Raw genomic sequence first — 13,691 nt, forward strand, 5'->3', positions numbered from 1 at the left:
TATGAAGCTTTGAGAAATGTTCTGTCCTCCCTCAAAGAGGTCCCTTCTGAACACAGACAACTTCTAGTGCTATTTAACTATCAATAACCCCCCCCTGCTGTACCCGTATCTGCTGAAGTACTAAGCTCTGCAGCAATCCATAACTTCCAGTGCAATGTAAGCAACTAACCTGATTTTAATGCTATGCAGGTATGTTACCAACAGTCATCTGTAATTCTTTAACATTCTTAGTGTAAATCACCTCAGAGGCAGGGCAGCCCCTTTTCTGAGGAATTTCAAGAAATGCTGAGTTAAAAGTGAAGGAGCAGAGAAATAACTTCTTTTAAAAGGAAAATATACCTCAAGATTTTTCACTAAAAAACCCCAAACAGATCCATGGTAAAAGCCTTCATTTTAATTTAATTCCAAGTGCGAAAAGGCTTGATAATATGACTGCCCAAGAGAAAGATTCCAAAGAAAATCTTTATAGGATATATTTCAGCTAAATAAATTTCTTAAGACTTAACATGATTAAACAAATATTTCTGCAGATATGAAGTCTGAAATGCATTTTTACTTTTGAACCCAAATTTTTCATCTGCTCAGAGACCACATAAATACATGATATGCAAGTGGGTGCTGGGTGAGAGGAGAGGACAAAAGCTTCTCTTTCATTTACTTTCCAAATCAGAAATTCAGGCTTCTGCATGTAGGATCAAAACCCAGAAAAGCATTCTCCTACATGTTTGGTCTCTCCCGTGTATGGTGCCACCAATGCACGTGTTTGCAACAGCAGCATATGAATTCCCACTATATGCACTGTTCCTCTCCCATTGAAGCTGTCCCCTAGGACCTCTCTTGCAATGGGAATGGAGTAGGCCAAGCTCTATTTTCAGTATCACCCTGGCAACCACTTTCCCCTCCATCTGGATGTCACATCAAAGAGACATTCCTGCCACCTCTCAGGTTTAACGTGAGCCTTACAACTGCAGGGGAGGTCTCACAGCCCCAGCCCTGGAGATTGGAGAGTATCTTTCCCCACACCTCCCTTTGGAAATTGTTGAGTATTTAGCTTTCACACAAAAACTGCCCAGAAAATATGGCCTAATTATACTTAAAAAAAATAAAATATCAGAAATCAATAAGAATATTTATTTTTTGTAGGATTCTGAGTTTATCTCTAGATACTGGGATGCCTGAGGTTAGCAGCACTGCCCACAGTTTAGCCCAGAAATTTGAATTTATATTTCTGCAGCTAAGAAATGAAACAGACTTTTCACATATTTTATTGGAGCGCCTGTAAGGAAGCCATATTGTTTAACCATAAGCATCCAGGGTAGTGGGACGGGAGATTAACCTTCCTTCCCCCAGTCAAGTCGCCCAGAGCAGTGTGTGCTCAGCTCCTTTGCCCCAGCCAGCCCCAACTACTTGTTCTCCTCCAGGTTTAGGCAACCCACCCACACTGCGCCTGGGCACTGAGCATCCTCAGCCCACACTTCTCATGCCCATATGGCAGTGACAGCAATAACGTCTCTGCAAGTGGGTGAGAAGAGAGGGATTTCCACTGGCATTTGGGTTTATATTTATTTTATTCCACTTTACTTTGGTGTTACTGATGCTTCAGAAGTCTCAATCTCAGAGTATCCCTTGCTTATAGAGTCACTCAAGCTGGAACTTCACTTAAGGTCATTCAAAATACCAGCAGAAGTCCTGGGTCAATCAAAATCAGATCTTCACTTGTAATTTTTTTCACGACCAGAGCTGCACAGTGCAGGGACAAATGGCCTCTTTCTGAGGCAAATGTAACAGCCATTGCACATGGCTTAAAGCACTTTCCACCCAAGCTCCTTGCAGTGTTTTGACTTGGTTAAGTACTATAATGACCATTTTAAAAACAGGGAACCTGTAGCTCATGGGGTTTCCTACAGTCACACAAATTGTCTAAGATACACTCAAGGTTGCAAGGAAATACCATATGCCTTCAGTTTTGGCTTTTCCTTCCATTGACTGTTCTTTACTGCATATCAGAAAGGAAAAAATTGAAGAAGAAAAACTCACCTCAAAACATGAAAAATGGGACCATAACTTAGGGAAAGCACTTATTTTCTCACAACATCAACGAAATAATCCCACAGTTCATCACTGGGTCCAGAGCTTCGCATCTGCCACTAGTGGCAGAGGAAGCCAGTAGCGATTAGAAACTTCAAGAAACTAAGCAATGCCAGAGGTGAGAAAGCAGTGTGTATCTTTCTTGCTTTTTTAGAATGGTGACAGGAGATAGAAGTCCTCTTTTGATCCACTCTGATTTCTGCCCAAGTTGCCAGTGCCTGGGAAAGGAAAACTGGTACTCAGATTCCACACATGCACCATTGTTACTCCAGATCTTGGAAGCTGCTTCTGCCCATACTGAGAGACACAGAGAAGTGGTCTAAAAGCAAGGTGGGTTGAAGGAGAATGCTTCAGACACCTGAATGTAATTGCGAGGTGCACAGGTTACAGTGGCTGGTGCTAATGGTGAGCGGGTGAGAGAGCCTGTGATGTGAAGTCCTATGTCTGTGTTGCTTGCCACAGGCAGTGTTTTAGGATACCAGAACAAATAAGCCCAGGAGGATCTAGAAGCCTGATCGATCAACACCCAAGCTTTCCATGATTATGGATGAGTTTTATCTCCCACTTTGTCATGGAGTTTGAATGTGGGTAGCCACATGATCAGCTGCAAGTGCTGCTCTAGACCAAAACTTCACCTCTGTCTCTAATCTTGAAAAAAATAGAAAGGACAAAATCATCTTTTAGAGAATTAATTCACAGGCAGATTATTACAAACTACTTGAGAAGCCAGTAGACTGAGTGGAAAAGAAGATAAAAAAGTATCATTCTGTTTAAATTATTGAAAAAGTCCTAAATCCACAAAGAAATTGTTTTTTTTAAATGACATTTAAGATGGGGGGGGGGGGGGGGGAACGGGACCAAAACCAAAAACCCAACAAAAACCAACAAATGAACCTTCTCTGTAAACTCATCAGTACAGTTGCCCCAGATTAATGCTGATATAACTGAATTCTACATTGCACCCATATAAGAAATCTGTAATTAGCAGGTGGGAGATCACACATGGTTCTGTGGAAAATTTATGTATATAAAAAATAAATCATCAGTTGAGCAGAGCTAGTTGATTCTATGATTTCCCATTCTGGGTTTGTTCCCAATAGTACTTTCGCAAAGGTGTGGGCTTTTTCCTCCTCCAGGCAGATTTTGGTTGTGTGAAGCAGCACAGCTTCCCCTGGAGTGCACTGCAAAACAGCAGCTACTGCCTGCCATAGGCTGCTGGTGTGCAGGTTGCTGGGGCAAGAGTGAGAAGCATCCAAAGCAAGATGTGCCACCCATTTACGTGGCTTTGGTGCTGGAGGTAGACAACGTGTGGAGAAACTGAGGAAGCCCATTTTCTTTCAACTAAAGGCAGATGGAAGCAGGCACTGGACAGAAGGGATGTTTCTGAAGCGCTGGGGTCCCACAAAACCCATTGAACATCTCAGTACCAGGATTACACAGAATTTAAAGAGGAGGAAAATAAGTGGAAAAACAGAGTGACTAAAAAGTCTATCAGATCTGACACTCTACAAACACGGGAGACAACCGGGAGAAATGTAAACCATACCTTACTCCATGTCTGTAAGCAATGAGTGCTAGTGATAAAGGATACAGATCTTGCTCCTGACAGTAGCTGGGTCTGAAAGCTTTGATGTGTTTAACAGTTTCCAGTTTTCCCAGGCAGAGTAGGATAGCAGAAATCTAATGGCTATACCCCCGTCACGATGAAGCATGTAAGATGTTTGTAACATGAAGGTACAGAAATGAAGAAGAATACTGATCTAATAACTAATCTTGTAATAAGGTCTGGAGAGGCAACTGTGATTTAAACAGGTGTAAAAAAACAACCTTGGGGATGGCCAGAGGGCCAACATCACCTTCAGGAGAGGGTGTCCAGCAACAGAGCTGCCAGGCCCGCAGAGGAAGGGATGATGCTCTGCTATCAGATCTGTGCTTGACAGGGAGCCTGAATGAGGTTGCAGAAGCCACTCAAGCACTCACATGCTTCTTGCATCCCTCATTCTCTCCCCAGGCTCTGCTCCTCTTTCCTCATCAAGAGGGGAGTGCACCTTGCAGTTTGGGAAACATTGCTGTAGGATTGAACCTGGAGAGTAGGCGAGGAGCTGGAAGCTGTTGCAGGGAGTATTTTAGTTTGACAGGGTAGGAAGAAAACGGAGCAATCTGCAGTAAAGACAAGGGAAAGTTTTGGTTTGGTTTTTTGTTGTGCTTTTAAACTGTGCAACTCGTTTGCTGTTTCATTCAATTCCCAACCTCTACCTCTCTGGTATTGCTCCATCCCTCCTCAGCCATCCCCTTAATGCCTCCCACTCACACGTTTGTTAAGAATTAATTATTTCCTTTACACGCATCCTTGCCAACCCTGGCCTTCCCCCCAGTCTCAGAGCTTTCCCAAGCTCCCTCACCTCTGCACAAACCAGCTTAGAAATCCCCTGTCTGAGAGCAACCAAACCTCCATTCAACCAGCTAAGACAGTTTATTTGTCTCCTTCCCCAGGGCAAACCATCATCTCAACCTCAGAGCCAGACCCTCTCTTGACCTTGACGCTGAGCCATGTCACCCAAAAAGCTTCACCTCCCAGCCATCTCTTGCACCTGGGCTCAGAAACCCTTTTATTTCTTGTGCTGGCCCTGGAGAATTGAAGGAAGCAGCAGGAAACACCATGACCAGGCTTCATCCCAGCAGAAGTTGGTGCACTCTGTCCTTGCCAAGGTCTCACAGGGATGCCCATACCCAGGAGCATGCAGCCCAGCTGCCCCAAAGCAGTGTGGCCACCCAGGCTGCTGTGCTTATAGTCCCTAGCACTGGACACACTGCAGCTTGCAGGATAGCCCCCACACCTAACCTAGCTCACCCCCAGCACCCAGAGTTTGGATAACTGCAGTTCTGACTTAGTTTAATCAGAACTAAGGGGTTTAGTCCATCATCTGTAATAAATAAACTGCGGTGCAGCCACATAGAATATAGCTCGTGTAGGGGAAGGCTGGAGGCAGGAGAGGGGAAGACACAAATCATGCAGGCACAGGGAGGAAGAGATAATGAGGAAAGTAGGTATTTATAATTTTTCCCCTGCAAGAACACCTCCAACTTACCCACAACAGGAGTGTCAAACACTGAAACTTGGGTTTTTCGGAGGTGGGATTTTTGTCTGGCTTCTTCCCTTTTAAAGAAAGCATTGCTCCACCTCTCTAGCTGAAACTTAAGAAGCCCCCTGAGAAATGGATAGCCCCTCTGCTGCCACCCAGTATGAATACATTCATTTAAAGACAAAACAAATGTGTTTGTCTTCGAAATTACTATGACGCTGCTAGCTGGGAGAGCTGTTTGCATTTAAAATGGCCTGACTGCGTGAAGTGTGAAAGATGTATATACAACGCAGATTAACGCAGCTGATTCCTTTCTTCTCATTAGGAGGATTATTTTGGTTTTTGCCATTTGGAGCCACGCGTCACTGGGAAAGGAGATACTGATAGCGTTCTTCCTTTGCGTCCCAAAATGCAGGAGGGTGTTTGCCTAAACATGCAAGCACAGAAGCAAGGCTTGTGTATTTTGTATAGGAAGCTGCTTTTGTTTGCTGCCAGTAGGATACACAATGTGCTCTCTACAGGGGATCAAGATGTAGGGCTGTACAAACACCAAGAAGTAATACCTTACATAACTGGCCCTGGGGGAGAGTTACGTGTCATGAGGAGAAACAGTTTTGCCAGGAAAGGTAAAACACAAAAGGCGAGAATTCATGGAAGAAAACAAGAGGCCAGTGGGAAAAAAACCCCACAGCTATCTCTGCAGATTATCACCAGGCAGACCACACGGAAGAAAACAGCCACAGAGATATGGCGGCAGATTCACAGTTGATTCACTGCTTATTGCAGCGAATGCATCTGTAACCCTTCCCTGGTGGGGGATTTGGCCTGTCTGCTGGCACCAGGCAGGTGAGGCAGCTCGTCTGACTCCTGCTGGGCTGCTCAGGTCCCTCACTGGACACCAGCCCCACACAGATGGGGTTAAAAGAACGGGATGCTGCAGAAGTGCTGGAGCCAGGACTAGTTCTGGGGTGGGAGAAAAGGTCCCCTGGCTGCGTGGTTTGAGGAAAGCTGGTGACTGTGAGGCTGGTGAGGGATCTAGGGGTAGGTGATGTCCCCTGAGTCAAGAAGAGGACCAGAGAGGACCAGGGATGCTTGGGGGACCTGCTAATCATAAAAGAGCTGGGGCTAGAAAGGACCTTAAGATCATGCAGTTCCAACCCCCAATGCACCCTTGCTCCTCCACAGGGGACTGCCTGAGTGGGGATGAGGACAAAGCACAGCAGGCTGCCCTGGGAGCTCTGGTCAGGACCTCTGTGCTCCTGTGAAGAGGGCTGCAGACCTACATGTACAAAATTACCCTGGCATGGCATGACACGGTGTATGGTTTTCATGTATAAATGTATAGACAGGTCCCCCCTGGATGGCTCGGCATGGGAAAGGGAAGCCCTCTGGAAAGAGGGTGAGGCTGGACAAAAGGATGAAATAGGCTTGTAATTTATTGGCAGCCTGAAACTCTGCTCTTTAGAGGGTCACTCACTGCTGGGCCTGCTGAAAAATTTGGCCCTTCATAACCAGCAGCAGCTTTTCTAAACCTGATTGAAGAAAAAACAATGACACCATCACTGACTGTCCCAGGGAGCCTCTTGGAGCTGCAGATACTCTGATCCTCCCTGATGCATCAACAGTATCTTCTTCCTTTTTAAGGCACTCTGGGAGAGTCAGGGATTTCAAGTGACCTCTCGGAAGCCTTATGGACCACATGTAAGGCCTCCTAGGAAATGAGAACCAGCTCTTCCCTTCTTCCCACTAGCACTGCCTTCAGGGTTGATACCCCTCTACACGGACATCTTGGCAATGCAGGATATTGTTAGGAGCTGAAGGTCTTAACCAAGACGTCAGTAAACATCCAAGCTAAACAAACTTAACATGCTCTTTGACGAAGTACATTATTCCTGTCACTTCAGTGAGGGTCCTTCACCTGATAGCAAACGTTTGTTGACAATCACTGCAGACAGAATTTCAACAAAAAGATTGAAAACATAATGTAAGCTGGAAGCAGCAGTGAGCTGTCGTACTGTGTCTGATGTTAAGCAGGGAAATGGGTTCGATTTTTATGGATGTCTTTTGCACTTCAGAAAAGTACTGTAATTGCAGATACCAAACTGAGTAAGAAATAGCACTTCTGCTGCCAGTACAGACAAAACACTCCCCAAAGCCCATTATTAATAGAAAGGCAGTGGCATTGACAGCAAGATAAAAAGGTCAAGAATAACTTTAAGCCATTTTCCAATTAAAAAGAAATAAAAAAAAGGAAAAGAAAGTAATTCTGGTCATATTCTGGGGTGAAACAGAAGTGCAGATTAGACTAATATGGTATTTGCACCAGGCTGAGAATGCAAATGCAATTTAATGACCATTAAATATCTATGGAGCAACGAAGTCTAGGGCAGATGGCCATGCAGGGCTCCCTGACTGGCAGCCCTGCTCCAAGCCCTGGCCAAGCTGCCCCCGCCAAGCCCTGCAGCTGGGAAATAGGGAGTACCACTGCCCTGAGTAAGAGGTCTGAGACCTGGTCTGAGTGCACTATAAAGAGCAGGTGATTTTTAGTACTGTTGTTGTTGAAAGCAGTAGAGCTTTGCTGAGGGTTCAAGAACAAGTGAGGAAATACTCCAGATCTGCTCAAATGCTTTCTCTGCCTGTGAAAAATGCTCATAAGACCCAAAGCCTCAGAACTGGAAGAGCTTAAAACGAAAAAGAAAAGAAAAAAAAAAAGAAAAAAACACCACAAAAAACCCAACAGAGAGCAACTAATTAATTCCCCAAACCCCAAAATCTGAAGGAGGTTTGGGGAGTAAAAGAGTCCCCTTTCTCAAAAGACACATAATAAATTGTATTAAAAAAAAGAGTAAAACAAAACCTCATAAAAAGACCATGCAACAAGTCCCAAGGAGATGCTTAAGCAAGATTTCTACAATAATTTCTATTAGAAAATGGCTTTGTAAGACGTGATTTTGCCTGCTCCTTTGCAGTATGTTTTCTTACGTACAGCCTTGTTAAAAAATGAAAATATGGAATTGACATACCCTCCATCTGTCTCCTAAACCTGTTTTCTTAATAGCACTAATTGAACCAAAACAACTACCTGGAACCCTCATTTTCACAACTCCACAGAACCTGAATTAAATCTACAATCATGAAAGAATGAAATATTTGATCCTGGATTTTGTACCCTCACATTTATGCTTTCAGGTCAGACACAACCATCAGTTCTTTTTCAGAAATATTTAAAGCCCTTAGTCTGAAATTATTGTCAGTTCTGGTTTAAGTCTTTTCAGAATTGGAGCATAATTTACTTCTGAAAAAAGGATTAACTGATAAACTGTAAAGAAAAGATACTTGAGCTACAACAGCAGGAGAATTTTCTAGCATTCGCAGCACATAACATCTTATTCTGGCCAACAAGAGAAAATACTGCAAGTGTTGAAGTTGGTTTTAGAATTTTACCTGAAAATCTGATACTGTAGCATTTTTGTCAGAACCTTGATCAAACAGAAGTTCAATTCTCCTTACCAGGCAATTTAAAATATTTTAGAATGTAACTTCAATAAATGAGGTCTTCAGATTTATTCTTTTATCCTTAGTAGCTTGTAAAACTGTCTAAAATCCATACAAATCTGACAACGAAATACTGAGAAAACTTGAAAATGTGAAATATTCTTTAATCTGCCATCAAAAATACATCATTATTCTTCCACCTTTCTAAAGCACTGCAAATACCTTAATAACCTGTTGGAATTACAGCTTTATTTCTATGTCCTTCAAGGCGGTATGCTATGATTGATAGGGAGAAACAAGTGTTGCCTACACTGGTAGGAAAGCTTTACTCTTAACATCGTTGAATGATAAAATGGAAATATAATAGATGTAGTTCTAAAATGGAAATATAATTGATGTAGTTCTATGGTTTAGTTAAAGAATTTATCTCTTCCAAGGTGTATGTAATATTTGAAGGGGTTTTATTTCAGACTAAAAAATATTGGATTCAATTTATCAGATTATATAAGACAACAACACAACTGTAAAGGTCAGCTTTACTTTCCTATAAATCACCACATTCCTACCATGTAGACTATTCAGGATGAAGAGCAACAAGTATTTGTGTAGCTCTGTGAAAAAAAATAAAGTGTTTAATTAGCATGTTTTTCTCTCTAACTGCATAACTGAGGAAGTATAAACATAATTATTTTAAAAAGAAGTAAAATGTCAGATGCTCCGCAAATGCAGTATAATTTATCATAATGTACTTTATCATATACGTTATTGTAACATAGCATTTCATTATGGAATAATTTTCCCAAAATGTATTTGATATTCGACTTCAAAACAATTCAACAATTCAAAGTGATATTTAAAATCCTACTTTTTTGAGGAAAAAAAAATAAAACTCTATACCAGTGAGTGTTGATTTTTCATACTTTTCCTTTACAAAATTAATGTAATATTTTTTTCCTTACTCCTCCCCTCCATCCTCAGTAACATCCCCTTTTTTTATTCATAGAATCAAAATAGCTTCGGTTGGAAATGCCTTTTAAAGGTCATCTATCCACCCCACCCCCTGCAATAATCAGGGACATCTTCAACTAGATCAGGTTGCTCAGAGCCCCATCCAACCTAACCTTGAATGTTTCCAGGGATGGGGCATCTATCACTTCTCTGGACAGCCTGTGTCAGTGTTTCACCACCCTCCTTGTAAGCATTTTCTTCATTCTATCTAGTCCAAATCTACTCTTAGTTTAAAGCCATCACCCCTTGTCCAGCTGTGACAGGCCCTGCTAAAAAGTTTGTCCCCATCTTTCATGTAAGCCCCCTTTAGATACTGGAAGGCTGCTCTGAGGTTTCCCTTGGAGCCTTCTCTTCTCCAGACTGAACAAGCCCAACTTTCTTAGCCTGTCTTCCTAATAATGGAAGCCTTCTAATCATCTTCATGGCCTCCTCTGGACTTGTTCCAACAGCTCCACATCCTTCTTACATTGGGGACACCAGAACTCAATGCAGTTCTCCCAGTTCGCCCTCATAAGAGTGGAGTAGATGGGAGAGAATCACCTCCCTCCACCTGCTGGTCGTGCCCCTTTTGATGCAGCCCAGCATATGGTTACCTTTCTGGGCTGTGAGTGAACGCTACTGGGTCATGTCCAGCTTTTTATCCAGTAGTACCCCCAAGTCCTTCTCTGCAGGGCTTCTCCCAATCCCTCCTTCCCTCACCTTATACTGATACTGGAGATTGCCCTGACCCAGGTGCAGGACCTTGTGCTTGGCCGTGTTGAACCTCATGAGGATCACATGGGCCCACTTCTCAAGCCTATGCAGGTTCCTACATTATAACTTCCAGAAAAAATTAAGGCATGCAAATTTCCAACCATCTTAGATGGTTTTCAGTGTTAAAAATCCTGAATTACGAACGCTCTTAAACCCCAGAAATTTCTGAATCAGGAAGTGTTCCACACGGACTGGAAAGAAGTGGCATGTAAGAGAAATGTCTTCTTTTCCCTAGAGGGAATGGACGTCCATTTTCAGATCTCTGTCTCATGTGTTCTTTGATCACTCTTTCCTTTTCACTTTAAATAGAAAAAAAAAAAAAAGTCCAATTCAAATCAAAACAGGTTGTCTGTGCAAAGCTGCTTGTACTTTGACAGGGTCCTTCTCCTGTCTCAGCTATTTGGGAGCAGTTCCCAGCCTCTCATGCAAGTTGGGGCAATTCTGCATTCCCTATGCCAAATGAATACTGCACAAAGTACAACTTTATGAGAACTTAAGGATGTTTCGAAAAGCTACTGCAAATCATATGCTTTCGGTACAGCAGGCTAAGCAAAAGCAGTGAGTGCTTACATGCATGATGTTAGTGTGTGGAAGCTGAGGACATGATACTGAGTTAGTCTTGAGTTGCAAGACTACCAGCGTACAGGAAGGAGAGATTAATGGAGAGGATTTCCTTTACACATATTGGGCACAAAAAAAGTCTTTAGGTGGTAATCTGATTTTGGACTACAATTAAAGAAAAACCTACACAAGGTATAGTGAATGCCTTTACTATCTTCATATCTTCATATCAGTCTTAACATTAGTTTTGGGTGCCATGTCAATGTCGTAACAGAGGATGAAATCTGCTGTTCAGGTAACCAAACATCTTTATGTGTTGTGAGAAAGTCTGTTTCTATTAGATGAGGAGCACAGAGAACTTCCTCATAGCACATATGTTCCCTGAGGCAGTATTAATTTATACCAATGATTAGTATAGAATGACTATAATAGAAAATTATGAGTAATAATTAATTAATGATTATCTTCAGTGTCTTGTTTTGCATGGATGCCAACCTTGTGCCAAGTACTGTACAACACACAGCAATCAGGAAAATATCTGCCACCCTACTGTAATGTAGTTAGCACTGTATTGATCCTTATCGTGCTCAAGGAAGTGGCCAACATGAACATTTTACTAGAGCAGCTGACACCAGGAGCTATTCCTTTGTTTCAAGTGGAAGTTCTCATCTTTTAGCCCTGAAGTTGTCAATTTCAAATCCCACTAATTCTGGGTAGGAAATACTATATCATGCATGCCAACTGTCCGCATAGATTTTGGTGGAATGTCCAGCAAAAATACATAAAAAAGACCACCCGACTTCCAAATACTCTTAAAAGATTTAAACCAAACTATTTTAAAATAAGTGTTCTCAAGCACACCAACACCTCACTTTTTTCTCTTCTCTGCTTTTTAATTTTAAATTGCAGGCAATTAGCAACAATAATAAGGATGGAGCAAATGCCTTTCTCCAGGAGCACTGCCAGAATATTACAGTTTTGCCGGTCCCCTCCTGCCTGTATTACTCTTCTCCACCTTCTAAGCCTGCAAGCCATGCTTCCTCTGGTTCAGAAGGTAGCTGATGAGATAATTAGATTGGTTTCCTTCATCCCTCCATGTTCTTGGCTCATCTTCTTCCTTCACATCCAACTTAACTTCACGTTAGTTTGGGCAAGGCTTTGCTGTCCAGCTCTGGCCCCAGGCAAGAGCCCAGCAGCAGGGTCAGTTCCCACCTCCCTTTCCACTCCCATTCCTGATCCACATACTTGTGCATTTTCCTTCCTTTTTTTCCCTACTTGAACGTGTGGGTTCTCACTTTCCTCTTGCTTCTTTTTTGGCATCTGGTGCTACCACACAGAAAGCCTCAGCAGCACAGAAATCAGGCAGTTTCTCACAAATCTGCATTTCATGTGAAGCTTTATTACAACAAGCTCCCTTTATTTATGCAGAAGAAGGATGCTGCTGTAGTTAGGGCTGCAGTCTAGGCCTTCAGAGAGGTGTATGTACTTCTGTTTTGCCCCAGCCTTCTCATGTGGCTGATGGAGTGCAGTATCACCATGCCTTCGCCCTACATCTGCAAGGGAAATGAAAAAGCCTGTATATATCTGTACCTATATAAATGCAAGAGCCTATGTATATATGTATACACCTTTATCAACTGAGCTATGAAAATATATTGTGTCATCCTGTAAGACTTGGCAGACAGCAGCTGCCTGTGTGCAATCATATTTTTTTAATGTTTCAGAAAGAGAAAGCAATTCAAACACATCCTTGTTTATGTGAAATAACAGTAATTTTGATTCTTACTACCAACATAGCCAAAACCTTGACAAAGCAGAAATACTGTCTCCAAATGTCAAATATGAGACTCCAAATGCAAACGAGTCTGTCCAAAGTTTACTGAAAGAATTCCTGACCACTGCTTTGCCTCCCAGTCTCCTGTTTTCTACCCTTTTTAGATAACAGACTGAATTTCCTATTTAGGGTTGAAACTGTAAAGCTCGTCTTTCAACATCACCAGTCTGTGTGTTGTATCCTAAGCTTCTATTTACTGACCTGGAAAATAAAAATCCCCATTACCTTGTGAATCAGCAGTCATTTCAATGCTGTGCAGAACTCACAGAAGTAGATACACAAAATTTAACACCAGTGCAACGCACATGAGTGGCAATCAAAGCAATGGAGGCCTGGAACAAACAGTTTGATGAACCTGAAAGCTTCATTGGGAGAATACTGATAGTCCATTTGCAAGTAGGAAAACTGCCTGAAACTTCAGAGCTGATTTTTTGAGAGGTTTGTGTAGAGGCTTTTATTTGTTTTGTATTTCACTACAGAAAAATAGTATGTTCCGTTATGTATTTTACAGTCACTTGTGCAAGAATGAGAAATGCAAAACAGTACACAAAAAGCAGATAAATGCAGCTCGCCTGAAGAGTGTAAGTGCTTTGAGGCAATAAATATACGAAGAAAACTGACAAAATGTAAACATCTGATCGTTTGCATCAAGGCACAATGCAGTGCCCAGCATGTGGTCTAGAAGCACCCCTATTACTCCATGGAGAGAGAAGCACATTTCTACACAAATTTTATGCTATGAAACTAGATGATCTCTAGCATATAAATAAGTCTATTCACAGAGTCTGTTCGCAGTAAGATCCAGACCTATGACTCAGGGTCCAGGACACCAAAGGGTCACAAATAAATAATGTGAAAAGTGAATGCAG

Source organism: Lathamus discolor, chromosome 4 (assembly GCF_037157495.1).
Source record: "Lathamus discolor isolate bLatDis1 chromosome 4, bLatDis1.hap1, whole genome shotgun sequence".
In the NCBI taxonomy this organism is placed as follows: domain Eukaryota; kingdom Metazoa; phylum Chordata; class Aves; order Psittaciformes; family Psittacidae; genus Lathamus; species Lathamus discolor.